General features: G+C 41.9%; 1 protein-coding gene across 8 annotated transcripts in view; it reads right to left on the minus strand.

The window, feature by feature from the left end:
* Plagl1 (PLAG1 like zinc finger 1) overlaps positions 1–15,994 on the minus strand; it is a 40,848-nt gene extending 24,854 nt beyond the window's left edge. For 5 of the 8 annotated variants that reach the window (XM_052169346.1, XM_052169347.1, XM_052169345.1 and 2 more), the window contains exons 1-2: positions 15,734–15,994; positions 1,081–1,119 (exon numbers count right to left, since the gene is read on the minus strand). The gene's annotated coding sequence lies outside the window, so the exon portion shown is untranslated. Of the gene's footprint in view, positions 1–1,080; positions 1,120–14,960; positions 14,999–15,733 lie in introns of all 8 variants that reach the window. The other 3 variants (XM_052169348.1, XM_052169344.1, XM_052169349.1) reach the window with 2 other exon arrangements.
* Between the last annotated feature and the right edge of the window lie 10,400 nt (positions 15,995–26,394).

Below are 26,394 nucleotides of genomic sequence, written 5' to 3' on the forward strand. Positions count from 1 at the left end.
AGCCCTCTGTGACAGGCTTCCACTTATTTTCAAGGTTAGGCAGGAATGTGCTTTTAAAAAGCCAAAGCAGGCGATTGTGATAGCACATGCCAGGCAGTCTCTGCATGGCACTTAGACGCTCATGCTGTTGGGTCACGGGTTCAAGGCCAACCCTAGGCTCAATAATGAGACCCTCTCTCTGAAACCTAACGAAGGAAAAAGAGAGACAAAGGGGGAAGGGAAGGAGACTACAAAGGCAGGGAGGGGGAGGTAGGTGGCTCGTGACAAAGACAAGTGACTGTTTTATCAAGAATGTTAAGCTAAATCTGTCCATTGACGCACTTTAGGTTAAGGGGTCTCTAACGTCTCTACTTTTCTAGTCTTGTGAAATGGAGACAGAAATAGCTGTCAAGAATTTCTTTACAAGGTACTGTGAAATTAACATGCCTCCAAAGCTTAATCATTATAGGAAGCTAGTCTTATGAACAGCTTCACATAATTGCAGGTCACTCTGACTCAAACGAGGTTCTCTGGAAACTCATTAAGTTCCTCTAAATCAAATTATTTTTTAAAAGTACTCATGAAATTTACTACTTAAAGAAAGCCTGTGGCAAGGGTCAAACACACTCATCGATTCATTTGCCTATCCTTCAGAAGCATTTGCAAAGAACTGAGATATAACACCTTAATCTTCCTCACAACCGACTGAGACATTACAAATGTGTTTCTTGGAGAGGAGAAAATGGGCTCTTGCAAGGTAAAGAATCTTGCCAGTGTCAGGATGGAAACTCCATTTCAGTCTCTAGATCTCACACTGCTCCCATTAGAAACAGACACTCTGTACTATGGATATGATTATCCACTGAAGTCCTCTCTCCCCAACTACATTGACTAAACAATCATGTTACTACCTTCAAAGTAACTCATCTCCTAGCATTGGGGATCAGTTGAAAAGGACTTTAAAATACCAGTCTATGGACCAAATAATGAAAATATTTTGCCCCAGGTCATTTACAAAGATATTTCCCTGGGATAACAGAAGGTTCTGGGAAGGGAGATTTAAAAAAAGAAGAAGAAAGAAGGAAATAAATATGAACTTACGAAGTCAGCGACACTCTACACCAATCTAGCAGGAACAACCTGAAACAAACAAGAGTATTCGTTGAGTATCCCACAGTATGTGAGTGTGTGCCTTGGTTGATGGTACTATTTTGAGACTGTTGGAGAGTCGAGTCCACTTTTAAAGACAGCCTTGACTTAATTTCCCCCAGCATCAAGATTTCACAAAACTGTATATTATATTACAGCTAAAACACCATCAATATAATTCAGAGTCTTTTTAAGATTTCTCAAGTCTTATTGGATGTGTACACTGACTTGTGCAGATTCACTACTGGCTTACATCACCACCAAAGTCGCGATATGGAGCGGGTCCACCACCACAAAGGGCACCCACACACACATGACCCTTTCACATCCCAAGCCTAGCTACCACCAGCAAGCTCTGCCTGATTCCACATTAAACATGGATTCACTTCTTAAGATAAAAAAAAAAAAGATGCCTCTCATACTTAAGAGACTACTAGCAAACCGTTTTATTAAATCATGATTTAAAAAATTCTCATTTTATGCATCGGGAAAAGTTTTAATTCAGAAACAAATTTTCTTTCTTCTCATGGCTATTTCAGGATAAACTGCTTATTTTAAAGCCCAAAACTGTCAACGTGGACTTGATCTCTGAATTCTCATTCCATATTTTCAACGTAGCTCTAACAAGAAACTTTTGGATATTTACCAAAGGACCGTGTAGGTCTTTTACATATTACTTTAATTAGTAGACATATACCACTATCGCCCCCTGAGTGGCCCAAGAGGAAACTAAGACACTGGGAGACTGAATAAATTATATATAATTACACTGGCAATGTTTGGAACCAGATCATTGGTGTCTAGGCCCAAATGTCCCTCAAGATAATCAGTATTAATGACATCAAAATATGTCATGCTATCACCACAAAGTCCCCAATTATTGCTAGACTTCACCTTAATATAGATAAATTGAATAGGAAAGATGTCCCCAAATAATGATATGAGTATTCTATTCAGTACGTTCTATAACCCAAACTGGCCTGGAATTCTCAATTACGTTGTTTCAATTCCCCAGTGTATATATGCGGCACATCAACCAGACCCGAACGGTAATTTACAAAGGGAAAATTGTTCTGTATTCAAACACAAAATGATAGAAAATGGTCAAAGCAAAACAAAACAAAAAAACCCCAGAGGATGGAGCACAGAACAAGAAAGACCCCTAATTAGAACAACAAACCAATCGCGTAGCCATGCTGACCCTTGAAAAATACTCATTCATCTGGCAATGGGGAAGATGAGATGTGAAATTTTCAGTCCCAGACAAAAAAGCTTCAAAATTGGGCTCTTTAGCCGACACATACATCTAGCAGCCTAAAGGTAATATCCAAATAATGATAATAATTTAGTAGAATACTTATCAGGACAAAATTTCTGTAGGCTTTATTATCTTAATGACATAGCCTTATTACTGAAGAATAGTAGCTATTTTCTCTTGCAAAACAAAGCAACATATTTATGCATAGCTGTGGCAGGTCAGCCAACCCAGGAATACTTAAAAGGCATGTAGCCAATAAGCCACTGATATCCTGTTCCAGCTACTCAGGCGATGCTTTGTTTACAGATGTCCTCTTCATGGTCTAGGGTCGGGAGGTGGTCAAGGAAGCTAGACTCATTACTAGCATAGATGGCTGTGTGTGTAAGTTATACATAAAAGCGGGACGGAGCAAGCTTTGTTTCCATATGAAATCGCCTATTCCTGTTCCCCACTGTAAGGGATGGAGTCGATTCTTCCTTATCCACATTTCAATCTATCAGGAGTTCTAAAATGCTTATATTTTATTCCATTTCTAGAAATCATCATTCCTCTATTTTAACTAAACTTTATAGACCCTCGCAGTTAATCAAATGCACTTTCTTCACTGTGGGAACGTGTACACACACTGAGCGCTTCAACTCTGACGACTTGTTCTTGCCAAGACTCCGGAGACTCCAGCTTCATAATGGAAGCTTCCCCATACTGTGGTCATTCCACCCGTTTCCTCTCTTCCAGCTGCCCTTCCTACGCCTAAGGCTTGTACGCATGTCCATCAACACCCTGGCCTCATGGCTCTCTGAGAAAACAAAAGCTATTGGATAAAGCATCTTACCTTTCCAACTCGAAATATACACACAGACTTCCCTCTAGCCCCAGGACGCCATCTTCCTACAACTGGAAGCCATTTCCCGCCTCTCTGTCTAGACGTTTCTCTGTGGTTTCATGCCTTCCCTTTCCACTAAGGCACATAGCCCCACTATTCAACACACTCTGCTATATCTCAACTTAAAAAGCAAATGTTCCTGGAACTCGTAGCTCCTTACAGCTCTGCTTTACCTCTGCCCTTTCTCAGAGAAACTTCTGGAAAGTCCCCATTGCCTTGCTTCCTATTCCCCAAGTCCTTTCCAAAGCACTCAGGACATCAGTCTAGGGACTTCAAATACCTACACCTTCTTCCTCTCACGTCATCCTCCATGCAGAAAAACCACAGTCTTACTCCTTAGATAATCACTAATCTGTGTTGTTTTTATTTGAGAAAGGAACTACCTATATGCCTCTATTACCTATTTGTGTAACTTAATTTTCTTGATAAACTAAAGAATTGGTGGTTCTATCTCCTTGATAAAAATCATGGCTGAAAGGGAATAAAAATCTTTCCCCATCACCTTAGTAGAGCAAACACTTGACCTTGATCACGGGATTCAGGGACCCGTGCTTTGTAACAGCTCCTTTCTCTTAGTTGTTCCCAATAGATGGCGATGTGATAAGGGTGCCATTCTGAGTTATAAGACCCAGTCCCATTACCTCCAAGAGATAAGAGAATTTAGAGCTGATGTAAATTCATTACAATGCCTGGAAAAACTGATTTATCTATCACAATGGGACTGTGAGAATTTACATTGTCAAGATAAGAGCCTCAATTCAGGTGATCAAAGAGTGTAGATCCCCCGTGTTAGCTCCAAGCTGACTTAGCATTACACAGCTCGGCACTGGCCTGGAGGTCACCCCACAGCCTACCCTCAATTTTCCATGCACAAAGACAACTGTGCTTCCTTAGATCTGCTATAAGGCCCGGGTGAACACAACCCTGCCTCTGACCCCATTCTTGCTGGACTTTCTTCAACTGCACAATCTCACTGAGGAGAGAAGTCCCAGCATCTATGGGAGATTCTAGCCACTCTCAACTACAACAATGTCAGGTTCATAAAGCCATGGATTCTATCTATCTCACAGGCATAGGGGAGTTGGGGGTGTTGAGGCAAGACCATCACTAGTTCAAAGCCAGCTTTCACTATGTGGTGAGACCCAATTAACAGAGAATGTCTAGAAGATTGTGAAGGGTGAAGGTTCAGGAAAATGTTGCTAGATTAAATTGCCTGAAGGCACATGATAGGGGGGAGGACTAAATAAAGACTAAGCTCTCTTAAGAGAAGCCAGAGAGACCCAGTCGGCTTCACTGAGGTCTAAGAAGAACCACAGAAATGAGACAATAAACCTCCGGTATCCATCTGAGAACCTCAAATGGAAAAAGAAAAGGAAAGAAACAAAGGCTATGTTTCTTTGCACACATGAGTGCCTGAAAACACAATATATAAATACCTACGAAAACATCCAAGTTTGGAAGACCATTGTGCTGCCACAGACAAAGGCCTCTCAGGTTGAAGTGTTAAAATGACCCTTGGGCCCCTGTATTTCCACGTTAGGAAGTGAGTAAAAAAAAAATGGTTAGTCCCCAAGTGAGGTAATTTCTCTAACCCTCCCTTCCACCAGTAACTAAGAACAGGAAGATGCTCAAAACACTGACTAAATGGACTCAGGGCCCAGGAAGAAACATTTTGCTTCCTTTGGGGTATCTTGTCTCAGACTTGCTGCACTTCAATCAATGACACTTTCAAGTATAAACTTAGATTAAAAAAAAAAAATCACAGACTAGGTTTAGATCTGTATCGTTTTTATAATTTCAAAGAGATGTCAGGAGTCCCTAATCTTCCTGTACATCTTGGATTTCAAAGCCTCACGTAGAATGGCACATCCCTGTGTTCTGTAAGGCATCCTCTAGGGCTACAAGAATCTTCCATGGGCTTTTAAAAAGCAATTCCCTAGATTGCAGCTTGAAACGCCTCTTTAGAGCGCAACAAGGCATTACACTAAAAGCATGTGAGGCAGGCATACTTCACCAAAGACCAGCCAAATGATAAGCACCTTCACCTTACACAAGCTCTCACGATCTCCACCAGGAGCCACAGTAATGGCGTTTGTAAAAGAAAAAAAAATAATAATAACTGACATTATGCCTGTTAAGATACATGACAGGGAATGAGAGACAGCATCAGAAACACAAAAGTAGCTTGTCTCCATTGCAACGTTTTCTGCCTGTTGATGACTCAGTTACAAATGGAATGAGTCCATCACATGCCTATGTCAAAGTACAACCCCAGGTGAGACTACATCTAGAGACCCCACTGGTCCAGAAGTAACTGAGGTTAGATATGACCAGAAGGGTTGCGCCCTATTTCAGTGGTTCCCATGCTTCCTGATGCTGTGACCCTTTAATATAGTTCCCAAAGATCCATCTGAGCAGCCCCCAATTCCCTTTCAATCTATTAGACCCAGGTGGTGCTTCTGGTGGCTAGGTCTGGTGGCTAGAGATATTGGCAGAAACCACATACAAAAAAATTAAAAAAAACAACAACAACAACAATAGCTCAAATATTTGCTAAAAGTCAGCAAGGCAAAGATAGAAAAACCCAAAACATGGGAGAAACTGGACTAAAAGTGTTGTGTGTGCCTAGCATTTTTCAAGGCCTTGGGTTTGAAGCCCAGCTCTACAAAAACAAATAAAAAATCAAAACAATGAAATATCAAGTAAAGTGTGGTTTTTCCTGTTTGTTTGAGCCCAATGAAGAATACTTAAAACTTACCCAGTAGTAACAAAAATTAGAAGGGAAATCTAAAGAAAGCCTGAACTAGTTAGTCACACTATTAGCATGGTCTCAAAGGTCAGAGTTTGAGCAGCACAGTGACAATTAAGGCAGAGGCCCCTCCCTGCTTGCTTTACTGTAAATATTTCTACCCAGTAATTTCATTTATTTAACCATGTATTTTTAGCACCAAGGCAATACAGCCCGGACAAGCAAAGGCTTTCTAATCAGAGAAACCAGTCTTGCAACTTACTAACTATACAGTATTGGGCAAGTTTCTTGATCTCTTTGCTGAGTTTCTTCACAATTGACAACAGAGATAATTCTACTTACCTTGCAAAACCAAGCACAATTATCATGGGTATTTAATAGTGGGAGCTTTTTTGGCAATTGCACCATGCAGGGCGTTTGAACAGAATCTCTAAGAACCTGACCAGCTGGAAATGACATTTAGATTTAAAAGGGAAAAAAAAGGGATGATGAAACCTAACAATTTAAGAAGAACCATAGATCATAAGTAATAGGGTTCTGATCTAGCTAGAAAGATTATCATCACATAGCCTCAGAACAGGACCTAGAAAGTCTGGGTTGCAAATCAGTGGGGGTGAATATACTAAACATAGGAGAAATAGCAAAGGGATGAAGACATCCACTGGCCCAGTAGAACCTTCTGGAACTGGTAATGACCACCTGGCCAGTCTAAGAAGCAAAGAAAGCTGGGGGGGGGGGGGGCGGAGACTGCCAGGCTAGGAACAAAGACTCTCTTCACAATGACTGGGATGCGAGAATGTCTTAACAAGCAGTCATCCCCTGTGATGTGAAGCAAGGGAAATCACATAGGACAACAAGGGCCTAAAGCTGTGGGGCTGATGGGAACAAAAAGACTAGGAGGGAGTTACAAAGCTTAATTTTGTCAATTAAATAGATGAATGAGTTTTCCCAAATTGGTACAGGTAGGTTCATCTTCCAATCTTCAATAGAATATTGACTGACCTTTAAGTCCTCAAGAACATGGATCTATTCAAACAAGCAAAATAACTTGGCCTGGCATGAAGGTGCTCAAAATATTGTTGGCAAATGAATATATGGTGGAAACTCTAAACACAAAATTAAGACATCCCAATGCATGGCTAATGTAATACGAGCTAGACTCATTTTCCCTTTCTGTAGAGGGGATTTGCCACGATATAGGCAAGTGTTGAATTTGTACATGCGAAAGCTAGCTCTATCTCTAGCTTATCCAAGGCTCAGATAAAAATCGCTCCAGAAAGGCTGGAAGGTCACCATGCCAGTTGTTAAGCTCTTGGGCAATACTCTTTTAGGGCTCTGTCATTCATTGTGTTCTTTGCTGTAGTCAAAGAACAGTTGCTTTATGACTCATAAGTATCACACTAGAAAGTATGTTAAATCCCAATCATAGATATATACCCAAGGTTTAATTAACATGAGCTAATTTGACGACTAAGCAACAATTAGAATCTATTAGATGCCAAAAAATCAAAGGAGAAAAGAAATTGAATGTGACCTAGAGGACAGGAACAGTTCATAACCCTCACCAGTATTCTCACCAACTTCACAGGAGAGATCGCCATTTCCCATATTTTATGGGTGGGAAAATTAAGATGTTGAGAAGTTAAACAACTCCCCAAGATTTTACTGTACCACCAAGGGACTGAACTAGGAAACAACTGGACTCTGCGATCTAAGAGATTAGACAGTGGACTTGATAAAATCAGTATCATGAGTCCACAGCACTGAGCACCGGTGAGACACAGCACTCTCCTTTAATTCAGAAACAGGATAAGAATATCCATGGCTACTATGGCTAATGCTTGTGGCCCTGGCCAGTAAATGAACGCAAAAGCCATAGGATAGCACATGACCATTAGGAAAAATAATGACCAAGTGCCATTTGTGAGAATGTATACGACTACTTGGGATGGAGGAACTAGCTACTTGTAGAAATATGGAAACAAATGGAAATATACATCGTAATGATTATAAGGATCCAGAGGGTACCTAACAAAGTGTCCTTGTGTCCTTTCTAAAGAACCAGTCAGGGGCGTTTTTAAAGAGCCAAGTGGGCTGAATGGAAGTTACAGATACATCCATTCTTTTAAAATTAACCTATAAGTTCAAAGCAATTTCTATTTTTAAAAAAATTCCAAGAGGGTCTTTCATAGAGAGCTGGCACTAAAATTATTGTAGAGTTTATCTAAAATTTATCACCTCATTACACCAAGAAAAGCAAATGTGATGACATCAGTAGATACAGAAGGCACTGGACAAGTTTGAGGTTGGGTATACATCTCCAGAGTCACCACTGGGCAGGCCTACAAACAGTGAGAGGCCAGCTGACATGAGAATTTCTAGTACCTAGATACTGGCTTCTAATCCCTGTCCTCAAGGGAACAGAATCAGGACTTGAAAAACAGTCAGTTCTAAGGTGGTAGAGGGACATATTTATGAGTTCACAGCATTTATCAAAGCACCAATATGTAGCAACTTGAGATAGTTCCCTCAAAATATTGATTACTATGATGGCTTTAACATATATCTGTAATTTTTTTTGAAATTCTTCCCGTCTCTTGAATTTGGACTCTCTTCTAACAAGAAGAATAGATATCAGGGAAATGTGGTATAATGATGAGAAACAGAATAGAAACTACAGTTTCTGTCTAACCCAACAACTATGTGGTTGGGTAAACATCTCTACTAGATGTGGATACCATGTGACCCTAGAGAAGATACAAATTGGAAGGGTAAATACCTTGTAAACTTCAACACCCAAATCTAAACCATCTACATAACTTTAAATACCTTGTGATATTTGACACTCAAATCTAGACATCTACATAACTGTAAATGTACACAAATCTAAATTAAAAGGTAGTCATAACTGTAGCAAAATTACAGTTGTGAAGTTACAGTGGAATAATTTTATGGTATGTATGTAGAGGACTTACACTACATGAACTGAATTAAAGGATCACAGCATTAGAAAGGTTGAGAACGACTGGTTTAAAGTATTATGCCAATGTCAACTTATTTTTGTAAATGTATAATGGTTCTATAAGACATTAACACAGGGACGTGGATAGAGAGTATATAGGAATACTCTACTATCTTGGCAAATATAAAATTTTTATAATTTTATAATTTTTTAATTTAATGTTTAAATTTACTTTTCCCATCTGTTTGCTTTTCATTGCCTTATTGTGTAGGCAAGAACCTCTAAAACTTATTTAACAAACATTTTACGGCCAGATACCCTTTCTAAAATTATTTTCTCTTTATATGTAGAATAATTATGCACTTAGGAAATCCTTCCAAAGATAAAACTACTCAAATAATGAGCGAATTAGTCAAGGTAAAAAATTACAAGATTAAGGAACAAAAATCTACTGTTTTTATATTGAACAATATAAAGGGAAAATAAAACTTGGAGAAAAATCATAATAGCATAAAATGTAGACAATGAGACTTCATAATGTATAAGTCCTCTACATCGTGATATACAGAATAACCAAGAGTAATTGAAGAATTTATAAAAGAAATGTATACTCTAGTCATAAATAGCAATTTCCATTATACCAATGGGTGATTTTCAAAAATTATTCTGTAAAGCCAGTACTGTAATCACGAATAAAACTGTGAATGAGTCTTAAAATGGGCATCCACAAGCTTACTCTAAAGTTAATACACAAATGCAAAGAATTTCATCGAAAGTTATGAAAAAAAAAATCCAAGGGTGGGAAGACGGCCCAGTGGGTGAGGCGCTTGCTATACAAACATGAGGACTTTAGGTGCCCAGTACCACATAAAAAGTGAGGCCTGGCACCTCAGTACTGTGGAAGGAGAGACAGGTCAATGGGCGGTGCTTGCTGGCACTCAGTCAGCAAAAGGGTGGGCTCCACAGTCACTGATCCTGCCTCAATCGCCAAGATGGAGACACATGTTGACCTCTGGCCTTCATATTTGCCCATATAAGGAAGTATACATGCATATGTAACACACACACACACACACACACACACACACCTGGGGAGGGGAGATTAGGGAAGCTACAAGACCTTACTAAGGGCTTTAGGTCTAGAAATGCAGCCTAGTGGTAGAATGCTTGTCTAGTTAGCACAAGGCCCCCTTTCTAATGCCTAGGGCAGAAGAAAAAACAAAAACAAACAAAAATCTCACTGTAAACCATGGTGAGTTGCCTGATACTAACTTGAGAATTGAAAAAGCAATCTAAGTGGAAGAGAACAAATTCAGAAACAGACCCAACTGCATGATCTTTTGTGTTTTTTTCTACATTCTATCACCATTCAATGAAAACTGGATTATTTTCTATTAATTTAGATAGTAGTAGTTGCTCACCCACATGGAACAAGTCATTTGCTCCTGACCTAACACATATACTAGGATCAAATAGCAATAACCACAGGTCCACTGTGAGGACTTTAAAAAAAGATAGAGACCTGGGCAAATCAGATTGTGAAATCATATATGGGCAAGACCCACAGAAACACTATTGCCCTGTTCCCACCCCCCCCCAAAACACCCTGATTAATTGGACGTCATAGAAGTAATACTGCCTATCAAAAGGCACCATTAAATTCGACTGTGTATGTAACTCGGTGACAAAACAATTTCCTAGCCTGTGCCAGATCCTAGACTCAAGCTTTAACATACAGACATGCACACACACACACACACACACACACACACACACACACAGATATACCCAGATGGGGTGGGGGCATATGAGAGTGTATGAGGCAAATGACAAACTAAATTCCAGACGTAAAAAATATTTACTGACAGGCCAGATGGCACACGGCCCTTTTGTCTCAGCACTCTGGAGGCAGAGGCAGGTGGGCCTTCGGGAGTTCAAGGCCAGCTGATTTACATGGGGACTTAGCATCATCCCAGATCTACACAGGGAGACCTTGTCTCAAAAAAAAAATAATAATAACAATTTGTAAGCATGTACCTGGTGATTTTCCTGCCTCCCCAGGCTGTATTAGGAATTAAAATGAACAAAAATTTTAAAATTGGCAAAATATGTAAACAGACACTTCTTTGCCGAGAATTTGTGATGTCCCAGCACCCAGAGGCAGGGGTGGGAGTTTAAAGCTAGCCAGGAAGGAATACATACTAAGTTCTAGGCCAGCAAGCCCTACCCAGGATGACCTGTCTCAAAAAAAATGCAAATGCCACCCATTTTAAATATGATAATGCAACAAACACATTGACCTACACAGAAGCCCACTTCTTGGGTTGTGCAGATTGTATGTCCCTTATCATTTGATATTTTTAAAAGAGGTAATATGCATAAGATGTTTTTGGAGTGGGACCTAAATCTGCACATAAAATGTACTTTATTTGTTTGTTTATTTACTTCCTTATTTGTAGGGCCGGGTATTGAACCATGAGCCTCAGGGGTGATAGGTAAGAATGTACTGAGTTGTATAGCCCCCTCAGCTAGCTGTCCTGTATGCTTGATACATACAGCCTGAAGGCATATCTATATACTATTTTTATTCATTTGCATTTAACTGAAACTTATCATTTAAAGCCAGGTGTGGAATTTTCCACTTGTGGCATATTGGTGCCCAAAAGCTCCGAAGATTCAAAAAAGACTAGGTTTTAAGATTAGGGACATTCAATCTGTACCTAAGAGACATATCTCCACCAACGGGTTTCAAAAACCTTTGGGGATGGAGGCATATCTCAGCAGTTAAGAGCAAACAGTGCTCCCATAGCCTACCCCGCCCAATTCCCAGTACGTACTGGACCTCCAACTCCAGGGCAGTCCATCCCAGCACCTCCAGCTTCCGCAGGTACCTACACTTACCTTTGTTGAAACCTCGGAAATATATACACATGTATATGCATAATCAAAATAAAGTAAATTCATTTTTTAAAAAAGAAAAGGCATTATATCAATTTAATTCATAACAGTCCAATACGGAAGACGAGTCAAACGTTCATAAAAATGTAAAATGGATAAAGTGTTTGTAATGTATATTGTTGAAGTGGAGCAAATGAATTTCCCCGCTAGCATCCAGAAAGTAAATACTTTAGGCTTTGTGGGTCTGACAGTTCCACAGTAACAAACCCAGAAACAGGCTTTGGCACTGTTTCAATAAAGGTCGCTGTATGAAAATATGTAATGGGCTGGAATCGGCTAACAGGCCACAGGTTGCCAGTCCCATGTATAAAGGGAGAACAAAGAAACAAACTTTTAGTGAAGTATTAGATGGCTCTCAGGAACACAAGGTGAGCCAAAAGAAAAAAAAAAGGAAAAAAGTACATTTTTGAGTTCACGCTGACTGAAATTCGGACAGTGGGGTGGGGGACAGCAGGAAGGGGCAGGGATACAAAGGGTGTGTGACCACTTCTGGATAGTCACACGGGCATTTACATGAGCCCACTGCGTCAGGCCACACCCTTTTGCATTTGCAAGGAGCTTGTAGCTCTGTTTGAAGAAAGGAGCAAGTTCGGTGACCAGCCTGTGGGTCTGAGGAGATAGCATCCAGAATTCACCGTGGATAAAAAAAAAACGTAAATGCCAGATTAAAAACACGTGAGCAATTTTAATCCATCTAACCGTGGTCCCTAAAAAAAGTAGGTGCTCAGGGGAGAATGAAGTCAAGGATAAAACTTCTCAGGCTTGACAAAGAAGCCTTAAGTAAAAGCATCAACCCATACATAGGCACACAGGACATATATTACTGTCCCCAGAAAGCCTTTGATTATGTGTCCTCCATCATCGCACTAGGAATGATGAAGACACAAAAGCCACTCTCCAAAGCAAGCACCAAGCACGCCAGGGTATTGATACATGTGCTAATTGCTGTGCAAATCAAGATTCAATCACAAGAGGGGGATCTGCTAGGCCCTCCACACTGCGGCTGGAAAATGCCCCTCAAACACTCACAATGAAGGAAGAAAAAATACCATAATGAAAACACGTTTAATTCTTAAAGAGGACCACGTAGTCCATGTACAGCAACAGTGCATTAAAAAACTATAATGTTTTCAGATGACAAAGGTGTATAGAACCTACAAGCCCAGACCGATCTGAACAGCGCCCACAGCAGGGGGGGCATGGGGGGGGGACGCCAAGTCCCTGGCACCGGGACAAATGCCTTTCCAAGTTAAAATAAAAATAATCAAATCAAATCAAATCAAATGCTGTTTATCTTGTACTATCTTCACCACATAAACAAAACATACGCATCTACACCCACGAGTCCGTGCGTTCCTGAACTGTTGACAAGATATAAACTGTAAACACTTCAGAAATCATTGTGGAATAAATTTCATTAACAGCCAAGGTTTTTGTTTAAAAAAAAAAATCAAGACACGCATCACAAAGATGGATGTCTGCTTATTATCTGAAAGTTTCTTCAACCATGACCTGTATCCAGAACAACGTTTCCCAAGAGAAATGTCTGCAATGTTGAAAATGTCCTGGTCTGTAATGTAGAAGCGTGTAACATCATAAAATATAAAGTTACATGCGGAGCACAGGAAATATGGCCTGGAGTCATAGAATAGCTGAAGTTGGAATAAACACAGCAGGCAAGCATTTTACAACCCAGAGTGGAGGATTACAAAATCTGTGGGCTTTGTTACCTTTTCAGTTTTTACATTTTTTTCAAATAACAAAAGCTCTTTTGAGCTTAATTGCTAAATAAAATATAATTCCAACCAACACCAGAGTTTCTTTTAAAAAAGAGCTCACTGAATGATTTCAGTTTTCTCAAGTTCTTTAAAAAAAATATATTAAAAAAATTTTAATGTGTAGGAACATATGATGGATTTAATGAATAGCAATGCGCCCACCAGAAAAATAATGAAATGAGATGCTAATGCTGTTACGTTACCTAGGTAACTCTCCCTGATCTTTATGACGCAATGGAAAATATGAGATTTCAAGCCCCGTATGCGGGCTTTCTTTAATACACTGGTGATGGGGGTATAACATCTTGATCTACATGTATCATTAATAGTTATTAAGCCTGAAACATGTCTCAGGTCACTCTCCAGTGGTCAGGAGATGAGGTAGTTTCCAGAATCACCTGGAACCTCAGTGTTTGCTCACACCGTCTGACCCCTCCTCCCCCAGGGAGGCCACCACTGACTTGACGTTCATAGCATTCATTTACATTTTTCCCTTTATGACTTTTAACATCTCTGCGGGCCCCTAAACAATAGATTTGCTTGCCAGGTTTTGAATTTTACATAGATGAAATCATGCAATATTCAGTAACTTGTTTTTATTTCTTCCCCCTCAACATTGAGAGGAGTCTGTGTAGACACACAAAACTGTTTCATTTGCTCCTGTACCGTGCTCCATTTTATAACTGGTACATAATTTATGTTTCCCAGTCCGACGGACATGAAGGCGTCGGCCAGCTTTGTAGTACTACGCAGTAAAGCTTCTTGTACCTGTTCTCTGGTACATATGAAAATTTATCTAGGGCAGTGGCTTTTAAACTTTTTTGACCATGACTCAGAGTATGGAATGACATTTTAGGACAGCATTATATACATTCGTGTGTATAAACTGAGGCGCGGGAGAGGGGGGGTGGTGTCGTTAAACAAAGACCCTCTGACTTGAGACCCAGTCTGACATACTTTAAAATTCTCTGTTTGTGGTTTCCAATTTCTTATCCCTGTCGCCTTAAATGATTTCACAGCTCCCAAATGAGGGCTTCACTTTTGGAACAACGCTGCTCCGTATAGTCTGAGGACCGGGACAGCGGGGTCGGGAAATGCCATCTGTCAAATGTCATCAACTCTGATTTTTGACTTAAATGAACATTCTCATTGATTAGTATAAAACGTTCCCACTGACTTAGAGCAAAACCCGCGAAATAACAGGTTGTATCTTTTCATACGTCACTAAAATATTAATCACTTACCACACGACAAGGAAGCAGGCACAGACTCCAACTCAGACCTATGGATTTAAAAAAAAACGCAGAGAGAAAGGGTGGGGAGGGGGAGCAGCACCTCGGCGAGGCCCCAGAGAGCTAAGAGGCGCTGCCTTGGAGGGTGGGGCTAGCGGAAGATTCCTAGAAGAAGCATCTACTCTGGGACATTTCTATTTTTAATTTTTACTTGATTCCTAAAACATCAAAGTAGCACATTTGTTGCGAGGGAGATTCCCAACATTTTTGGAGCCTTTTTTTCCGGGTACAAGGCCAAAACCCTTACTAGCGACTTTAAAGCTGATGTGGAGACTGCAGGAAAAGTATACAAGTTGCGCTCTGAATTCTCCTAAGAATTCTTACGAGTCCAGCGTTTTTGAGTAGCTTTAAGAGGACAAGCGAGAGCGCCCAGTTATCATCAAAGCATCCGAATAAGTGTGCCCCCCACCAAAGGAACACAAAATCACCTCCTCCCGACTTGTAGCCTGTTAGCGACTTCAGAGTATCGCCAGGTTGTAAGGACCGCGGCTAAGTGCCGCGTAGCACACGGGCGCGGGTGCGAGCTAGCGCGGCACAGGCGCCCATTTGGACCGACCCAGAGCCTTTTGCTGCATCTCTGGCTGCAGCTGGGGCACCCAGGCTCGGAGTTTACCACCTCGGAGCCTGAAGGGCCCGGGACCCTTTGGACCGCGCATTGCGCGGCAAGCCTCCCAGTGGCATTGCCATGCCACGTCCCTGCAACACCCCGGCTGTCACATACTTACCTACCCAAGCCGGACTCAGGCGACACCGTCTGATCCGCGATCCACGATCCGCGATCCGCGATCCGCGAACGGCGATCCGCGAACGGCGATCCGCGATCGGTGATCCGCGATCCGCTATCGCGATCCGCGATCGGCGATCCGCGATCCGCGGGCAGGCACAGCCTAAGCAGCCATGACGGCGCCCAGGAGATGCCCGCTCTCCACTCCGATTAGCCGCGAGCTGGGTGCCCGCGGCTGCACCTCCCCGAGCGTTCTCCCGCCTGCCAGGCGAGTGAGTTTGGAGAACGCCCCAGCCCTGTCTAAATCAAGGCTCGGGGCGGTCCCCGCCCAAGCTGAGCGACAAATCACAGACGCTGTGGGCTTTGCCGCGCAACACGCCAGCCAAAGAGATGGCTGCACCGACGAGGTTGCGGGTGGGGCTGCGAGAGGAGCTGCTTGCCCCCACCTCTGGCATCACGTGGGAGGAGGAGGCCCCGTTGGGGCTCCGGGGGTCGGCGGGGGAGGACAGCCACGCAGCCCTCCGCGGTGACTCATCGGCTGTATGCGCAAAGCCAAGGTCGCCTAGGTGCCGCGTTGGCGCAGGTAGCCGCGACTCAGTCTGAATATCTGCGTGAAGTATTGATCGCTCCATCCCCACGGGAATGTTCTACCCTCGGCCACATAGCAAACCAGAAGCCAGGCAGAGGTGGGGGGTGGGTGGGTGGGTATGGATGCTTTGTGAGCTGGAGCTTGTAGCCAGGGGCCAAAGGAACTTAGTGCCTGCGTGGGCAGTGGTACCACTGTTGGTGTTGGCCACAGAGGGCTCCTACAGCTTTGAGGCTCAATACCCCGCGACAGCCCCTGTAGAAAGCCTTATTCTCCCTGTTGACTAGCGAAAAAAACAAGACAGATTGGAAGCAATTTTTGTGACCACGGGCTCGCATTACCCAATACTTTAAAGGCATTTGCAATATTGTATAGTGTTTTGAGTTTTAAGAAAGAGCCTGAAGCGAATCCCCAGTGTTTGCCTTCCTCCTTGTAAGACACAGCTACTTAAAGGGGGGCGTCTGTGAACATAAAGTAGAAAGAGTAACAGCGCTTCTGGACTCTCCGTTTCGCCATCTCCTGAGTGAGACAGAGGCGGTTAATCTGCGCGCACACTTTCTCCTATGCTAACCCAGACTCATTCCCACAGCCGTTTATACTGCTTTGGGCTTATTAGCAGCTAAGTGTGCGATCTCAACTCCGGATTTAATGAGCGTGATGGTCACAGCAAGCCTTTCCTAGATTATGTTTATCTAGTAAGGAAAACGGGCCTTTTAAAAATGTTTTCCCTTAGCCATTTTCTTAAGAAGTATGTGACTTCCACGATAGAGGGAAATATACTTTTCTCTTTACGTGGAGATAAACAACACCTTGGTATCTTGAATCCAAGCCTTGCAAAACCTCACAGAACACAAAATCAATTCTTTCACAGATTTTTTTTTTTTAAAACCAGGGGTCTCATGTAGTCCATGCTGGCCTTGTACTTAGTCACTGTGTAACTAGGCTAGCCCTGAACTCCAATCCCTTTGCCGTTGTCTCCCGAACACTGCCACTACATACTCGCAACACTGTGCCCAGCCGCCTTACTGATTAGAGATCTCCATGCAAAGGCCTGGTCCTACAGAAGCTTCCCTTAGAGGTCACTTGGTTTTTCTGCTTGACTGCCTGAAGAATTATTTATCAGGGACCAAACGGCCCTGCTCTCTCCACCCCTACCCCTTTTATGTATGTATATCACGCTTTTTAATTCTTGAGTTACATTCTTTAAAGAGTATAATATTCCATTCATGTTATATCTGAACAAGCTTCCGTTTTAGGCCTTAGTGTTGTTTTTGTAGACTTGTTTTCTTTCTCCTGTGAATTCTTTAGGTTTCAAGGCACGGAGGCCGGGGAGGAAGTGTGCACATGGAAACATCTAAGAATGGGAGCTTGCTTAGGCAAGTCCGGCCCTTGCCGCCGCCGCTAAAGCCTAGAGCCTTGCACCAGACCCCTCCTCATTAGAAACAGCCCCTTCCCACGCACTCAGAGTTTTCAGCAGCACACGGCGCCCCCTGGAGGTAGACTGAAGAGCAGTATTAAGTGTTTCGTTTCCCCAGACATTTCATAAAGATGCTCCTGACTGATTTCCAGTGTGGCAGATTTTTGAGACTTCTCAAGACTGAAGTCTGATTTTTTTTTTAAACATGTCTCCAAGGTGCAGGAAGACGGGGGTGTATCTAGGCATATTGTACACACATGTCACTCCATTGGAGAATTATCAGTTCTCAAATTGGTCACCGTAAAAATGCCGTTTGAGACAGGTTGTGAGCATCTGTAATCCCAGCACTCAGAAGGCAAAGACAGGAGGGTAGAAAAGTCTTTACTTGAGACGGCCACAGTGAGACCCTGTTTGAAAAAAGAAAAGAAAAATAAGAGGGGAAGGTTTTTTTTCTTTCCTCGGTTATTTTACATGCTGTTTTCTTTCCCTTGGGTGGTCTAATTTTGACTTTCTCATGCTTCCCTGAAATATGCTTGCTTATACAGGAATCTCTCGTTGACAATAAATCATAGGAAACCTTTTTTTTTTCTATGAAGCTATTTTCAGAGTTCTTTTTTGAATGTCAACGGGTTTCCCTGTGACAGCTAAGCTCTTCCTCAGAAACACACATTCCCCAAAAGGTTTCAGGACACAGGTTGTAAATAAATTCTCACAAGGCCAGGGAGGAGGACGGTGATACCCTGAAATGGGTGGGGTTGGGGTACTGCACAGCTCCTGCCGATGGCTTCTGGGCTAAACGGCTGCTAGGCTGCACCTCAGAAGTGTCATCAAATCTGTATGTAAAAAACCAAAAACTAAAACAAAAAGCAATGACATGTGATATTTTCTCAAGAAGCCTTCTCATTTTTTGAAACACCACAGGTGTCAAAAGTATCTCTCGTGGCAAAATTGAGCCACAGGGGTCTCTCCCCAGCAGTCCCTCTGATGAGTGTCATTTCGTTCCACAGACTATTCACCGGATTCTTAAAATGTCTTTATCAGTCAGGCATAGTGGCTCATGACTATGACTTAAGAGGCAGAAGCAGGAGGATTAGGTATTCAAGGAATTCAACATCTTCCTTCGTTACAAATTAGTTCGAGGCCAGACTGGGCTACATGAGACTCTAGCAGGGGAAAAATATATATTCCTCGAAAAATATATGTTCTCGAGTATGTGTTTTCCTTATCAAATAAAAAGCAAGAAGATTGATTCTGATTTACACTGTGGTAAAATGTGTCAGAACACTTCACTATCAGTACTATTTTTATAGGGGGAAGCAGCTATGAACGGTTTAATATTTACACTATGTGAACAGACAGTTGATACAAAATATGAACACAATAACCAAAGAATAGGCGACAGTAATCATTTTTTCAGTCATGTAGAAAAGACACTGAGCAAAATGTGACATTCATTCTTGAACACAAAACGCAGAACTATAGGGGACCTTCCTTGGCCTGCTAATGGGCAGACTCGCTTCCTAAAGTTGTCACAATACATTACCACAAATGGCTGCTTCAAAACAAGAAACTTAACTTTCTCACAACTCAAGGAGCAAGAAGGCTGCCATTTTAAAGTATCAGCAAAGATCTCGTGCACCCTCTGGTGGCCTTTGAGGAGAATTCATCCTTGCCTCTAGCAAGTTTTGGTAACTTCTTTTGGCTCTGTGGTCACTCTGTCCCCATCTCTGCCTCCATCTCCAGGGTGTCTTTTTGACTGGTGGCTCCACTATGATCTTTTTAGGACACTTGTCATTGCATAGTCATAAGGTTTCACCTGAATTACTTTAACAAAAGTGTATTACCTAATGTTTTCATATACAATCTTCTCAAAACTGGCCCTGCAGTATAAAACTTTAGAATGTAAAGTTTCCCTCCACTCCCATTGTGTGTGTGTGTGTGTGTGTGTGTATACAATTATACAATTAATCAAATAATATAAGAACGACAGGTAAAGGATTAGGACACAGACATAAGTATGTCTGGGCAGGTGTGGAACTTACTTTGTAGATCAGGCTGGCTGCAGACTTACAGAGATCTGCCTGCCTCTGCCTCCCAAGTGCAGGGATTTAGGGTGTGTGTCACCACCACCTGGCAAGAGTGTCATCTTTTAATCCTCCACAACCAGGAAACTCCAGATCTAATTTGTTGCAGAATTGTAATGAGTTGATTGGAACTTTATATAAAAAGGAAATAACACAGAGGAGGGAAAAATGACCTTAAAATATAGGTACGGGTGTTCCTTGGGAGGAAGAAGAAGAAGAGAAGGAAGAGGTAGAAAGGGGGGCGTAAAGGAGGAAGTAGAGAGAAAATCTGAGAGAGGGAGGAGGAAGAGGAAGGAAAAAGATGAGGAAGAATGAAGACGACAGGGTAATTGGGAAGCTGAAGTTCTGGTCTTAAGGCTTAATACAAGCCGGGTGGTGGCGGTGCACGCCTGTAATCCCAGCACTCTGGGAGGCAGAGGTAGGCGGATTTCTGAGTTCGAGGCCAGCCTGGTCTACAGAGTGAGTTCCAGGACAGCCAGGGCTACACAGGGAAACCCTGTCTCAAAAAAAAAAAAAAAAAAAAAAAAAAAAAAAAAAAAAAAATCCAAAAAACCAAAAAAAAAAAAAAAAAAAAAAAAAGGCTTAATACAAAACTGTAAAAAAACAAGAAAAGAAGGCACTAGCATCAGGGGGGAAAAGAAACAGAATATTGAATGCAGAAACTGTTTTGTTCTGTTTGAGTCTGGGCCCCACGCACTGCCTGTTAGCTAGCCTAGGCATTGGTATTCTCCCAAACTATGTATGCACTTGCCGCTGCCTCCCGAGGGCTGCAGGGACTGACAGGGCCATCAGTCTCCGCTTAAGACCTGCTGATTTTTGGCACAAGTATAATCAGTTGAAAAGAGAAATAATGGTGTGGGAACCAGCAGCTTATGTGGGGGTGGAGGGGCCCCTTCTGCTTATATTTAAAATAAGAAAATGATCAACATAAAATACAAGCAATACACAATTTCCAAAACTGTTTTTAATCACTGGAATAGCCTCTATTTAGCACGCTCACTATGGCTAGTGCAGACTGAGATGAACTACCTGTGAAGATTAAACTTCAGTTTTCAGAGACTCTGGCTTTAAAGACAATGTGCGATGACTCATTAATAATTTCATATCATGGCTGGCAAGACGGCTCAGCAGATAAAGGCTCGTGACATGCAGACCTGACCACTCGTGTTCCATTCCCAGTTCCAAAGAGAGAACTGACTCCACAAAGTTGTCCTCTGACCTCATGTGCATGTTGTGACACCCATGTGTGTATAAGGGTACACACAACACACACACATTAGTAAAGTGTGAAAAGTAATTTTATACTGACCTCATGTTAAAATGATAATGTCCTAGATATATTCGTTTGAATAAAACAGATGATTTGAGTTTGCTGAAGGAAGCCATTCTCCCTATTTTACTGTGGCTCCTGAAAAAATCTGGTACGCACGACTCACACTTCCGGCAACTCTGATCTAGAAGAAAACCCTGGGGCAGGCGGTTGTTTGGAAGGCTACACAAAACAAAGATTCTGAAAGAATAAATCAGTAAGTAGATTTACTGGAAACAAAATCTTCAGGTCTTCAGACCGGACCGTTAAAGATTAGAACTCCAAAATGAGCCACAAAAAATGAGTAAGTCTTCCTACATCAGTTGGCATAATCAGGATTACACACACACACACATGTGTGCGCATGCATACACGTGTACACATGTGCACACACTTATGCACACACGCACTTATGCACACACATACTCATGCACATACATACTCATACACACACTCGTGCACACACTCATGCACACACTCATGCACACACTTATGCACACACATACTCATGCACACACACATGCACGCGCATGCATACACGTGTACACATGTGCACACACTTATGCACACACATACTCATGCACATACATACTCATACACACACTCGTGCACACACTCGTGCACACACTCGTGCACACACTCATGCACACACACATGCACGCGCATGCATACACGTGTACACATGTGCACACACTTATGCACACACATACTCATGCACATACATACTCATACACACATACACACACTTGTGCACACACTCGTGCACACACTCATGCACACACTCATGCACACACATACTCATGCACACACACACAAGAGGCCTATCTTACACTGGGAGAAAGCATCAACAATACAGACCACTCATGTGGAACTCACAATATTTGAGTGACTCATGCTGCTCAACAGACAATTAAGAACAGATTAAAAATGATCAAAATGTGTGAAGGAAGCAGACCAAGGAGGGCACAGATATTAACTAGCAGCGATGATGCAAAAGACATTTAAAATCCTTTCTGCAAAACAAAGCTAAATCAAAATAACATTGTATGCCCCACCAGTACATCTATGGGAGAGGGGAGGAGACTGACAGAGCTAACATTAGCAACAATGAGGAAAAACAGCCTCTGAAAGGAAACTCCCTAAAAGGAAGAGAAAATGAGGCTGTTTGAAAGTTTCTTTATGTTTCTCCTGAAACTCAAGAAATACAAACTAGCCTCTAATTCATGGTGATGCCCCTGCATAGGGGTAATGTGCAGAAACCACATGCTTGGCTGTAAAATTACCTTTCGAAGCTAAATGTTCATTTGTCTTATAAGCCAGGACCCCAACTCTTATCTAGCTAAGGGAAAAGATACCGTGCCTATAGAACTACTTACATGCAAATGTTCGTGTTAGTTCCAAGCTCAAAGCTCCAATGTCAGCAACAGAAGGCATTGCTGTTCTAAACAGTCCTAAAGGAATAAATAAATCAGGGTTCTGTAGCCAAGAAATTACATGGAAATGTAACATACTACATGTCTTGGCTTCTTTTACTGTTTCTGTGAAAAATATTTCGACTAAAACAGCTCAGTTGGAAACAGGTTATTTCAGCTCACAGTTCAAAACTGTGATTCCTCACAGCTGGTCATAGTCACATCTGCAATTTAAAAAAATAAAATAAAATAAAAAAAAAACAAAAAACAGATGACTGCGTGTTTGCCTGCTTTTCTGCCCCCCTTTCCACACACACAGTCCAGGATTCCACACCTAAGAAATGCTCCCACCAAGAATGAGCCAGTCTTCATATGAACATATGCCAGCTAGCATGATCTACATGGTAAGGTTCCAGCCCAAAGAGAAGAAACACTATCTCAAAAAAGTGTGAGACACCAAAGGATGACATACCAAGTTATCCTCACCTACACACACACACACAGATGCACAAATATACACATGTACACACAGAAATAATTTTGAGAAATAGGTGGAGGACTGCTTGGTAAACTGAGGGCTCAACATAACAGTATTGGGGAGCAAAGAAACTGTGAGGGCTGATAAGTCATCAATTACATCTTTAGAGTGCAGAGGAAACCATCCCCAGGGTGAAAAAACAAAATAGAAATCTGGAATCCACATAAGCTAAACTGAGGAAAACCTCTGAAAAATCAGAGGCCTAAGATGCAAGAACTGCCGATCACCCAAAGCTGAATGTGAACTAAGGGCAAACTGGATAGAATATTTGCAGTCTATATAGTTAGCCTCTATCTCCTTGCAAAAGCCATAATTACAGTGTTACCAAAATGGGGAAGAGTAATTTTTCTGGGAAGAGACTTACTAGAATCTACCTTTAAATGGAGTTAAAATTAGTACTATTCCACTTTGGGGTATACATAGCAAAGATACGAAAGGCATCTATTTCTTACAAGTAGTAGAGAGAGAGAGAGAGAGAGAGAGAGAGAGAGAGAGAGAGAGAGAGAGAAGAAGAAGAAGAAGAAGAAGAAGAAGAAGAAGAAGAAGAAGAAGAAGAAGAAGAAGAAGAAGAAGAAGAAGAAGGAGAAGAAGAAGGAGGAGGAGGAGGAAGAAGAAGAAGGAAGAGGAGGAAGAAGAAGGAAGAGGAGGAGAAGAAGGAGGAGGGGGAAAAGGAGGAGGAGAGGAGATCTTGTCTATGTGGGGCACATATTCAAAGCTTTTGAAGTCAGTGTGTGGAAGAGTCACCTGTATCCCATGTAGCACTCTCCCAACGATCGGGTTATGGGATCAAGCTAAAAGATGAGTGGGTTAATGCTTCCTTGAGGATGACCGAGAACTGCACTAATCAATGGTAGAATACATTTTTAACAATTTAAGCCAGGCAGGGTGGTGGTGACTTGTGCCATTAATCCCAGCATTCAGGAGGCAGAGCCAGGCAGACCTTGGTGAGTTCAAGGCCAGCCTGGTCTACAGAGAGAGTTCTGAGATAAGCAGGGTTACACACAGAAACCCTGTTTAAAAAAATCGAGAGAGAGAGAGAGAGAGAGAGAGAGAGAGAGAGAGAGAGAGAGAGAGAGAGATGTTGAGTGTTGAGATTTAAGCTTGGGAGGCAGAGGGACATGGATCTCTGAGAATTCAACCAGCTTGGTCTTCAGATCAAGGCAGCACACATCTAAATGGAATGCCCTTCCATCTCTAAAGAGAAGACTGAGGATTTTGTTAAGTGAATAAGCTAAGTTAAGTGAATAAGGCCCAGAGAAGCAAGTAGCCCATGACTTCACTTATATTCACAGCATGAGAAATCAGACTCCAGGGAGTAAAATGGTAACAACCAGGAGCCTATAGGATTGAAGATCTATGGATTAAAGGTCATAGGATTTTAGTTATATTGGACCAGATGACAATAAAATATCATACACTTGAAAATCACTAAAGAGGACTGGGACTGTAGTTCAGCTTGCATGCGTGATGAAGCCCCGGCTTTGAGCCTCAGTATCATGTAATCCAAGCATGGCATTGTACACCTGTTACGTGTAATAAATAATCATCCACGCTATCGCCAGCTTAGCACTGAGCAGCTGTCTCAGTCTGTCCCCCAGCGCGGCACAGAGTCTGAGACCATATGTTTCCCCTAGCCGAAGCCTCTCCAGACCTCCGAGATAGCTCTCTTGGTGTCCAAAAGCAGCTGTGGGCGTGCTCTGGCCAGCCTGCACTCCACGCAATACCTTTCCCCTGGAGCTCAGTCCTTGACCAATCTTCCCATCCCAAAGCCTGGCCGAATTACGCCTCCACTAAGTTCTTTCCCTTTAGACCTCCTGAGTCACCGCAAAATGGGAAGCAACAGATAGAGCAATCGCTGGGCACAAAATCTATCACCCAAAATTCACCAACTATCCTATGTTAGAACCATCTTCCAGTGGTGGATCCTGATGGACTCTGCCACCAGACTTAAAACTCCAAGGCGTACATCTTGTCCACCTCGCTCCTGCCACCCAAAAGGAAGTGGCCCTCCTCCTGTCTTAGCTCTTCCGCTCTCAGACCTGAAGGCCTGCCTCCTCTTCACCCAGTGATTGGCTTCTCGTCTCTATTATTTAATTAATTAGGGGGAAATTCTGCTACATACACCTATAAACAGTCCTTAGGAAGTGAACACAGGAGGATCAGAAGTTCATGGTTGTCTTTGTCTACAGAATGAGTTCAAGGCCAGTCTGGAAGACATGAGACCATCTCAAACAAATAAGAATATTAAGATAATAAGTTTTGGGCTGGAAAGATGGCTCAGCAGTTAAGAGCACTGACTGTTCTTCCAAAGGTCCTGAGTTCAATTCCCAGCAACCACATGGTGCCTCACAAACATCTGTAAGGGGGATTCAGTGCCCTCTCCTGGTGTGTCTGAACACAAGGACAGTGTATGTGAAATACATGAAATAAATAAATCTTTATTTTAAAACGATAGTAAGTTTTAAGCTTTCTCACTATAAAGCAACGGCAAGCCTGGGACAAACAAGGGATATAAAATAGCTTGCTGGAGCCAATCCACAGGTTGTATGCATTTCATGTTTCACCCAACATATACAATTTCGTGTGTTGATTATACAAACAAAACAATGAAAATCAAAATTAATCCCTACTACTCTAACCCAGATTTAAATTCTCCCAGTAACAAACTTTTTAAAAGGCATCATCCATAATATCAAATTAGCAATTTACACATGCTTCCTAAATCAATATGCTGAAGAAGATACCTCACACCCATAACACTCCTGCAAGAAAACATAGCCTCAATATTTAAACGAAATTAGCAAAGAAAAATTGAGGTGCATAAAAAAGTTCAGACTTCAGGGGGAAAAGAAAGAAAAAGAATTAAGTCTGCTATTTGAGAGTAAATGAGATTCAAAACACTAAACTAGCACTCAATATCCAAACAACTTCTGGGTCGCTTGTTTTAATGCTCTTCAATCACCAAAACACTAAGTAGATTTGAGTGTGCACTGTCCATTGACTACTGGCTTGAGTTTCCTGAGGATAGTAACTGCTCTGTAGTTATACAGGAGAATGTCACTATTCCTAGGAAACAAATGCTGAAAAATTCCAGGCTAAACCAGCACAAATCTAATTTACCTATGCAGCCGATTCAATGAAATTAATAACATAGGCCATGCAAGGAAGGAGCAGAGACTTATACGGTACTATTCTTTCAGCTTTTTATTTAGGAAGATTTCATCACCACAGAAGATATTATAGAAGACTAAAGAAATCCCTCCAGTCAGATGCATACATCTAATTATGATGCTCAGGCTGTTCAGAATTTCCCAGA

This window comes from Apodemus sylvaticus, chromosome 23 (assembly GCF_947179515.1).
Source record: "Apodemus sylvaticus chromosome 23, mApoSyl1.1, whole genome shotgun sequence".
Taxonomy (NCBI): domain Eukaryota; kingdom Metazoa; phylum Chordata; class Mammalia; order Rodentia; family Muridae; genus Apodemus; species Apodemus sylvaticus.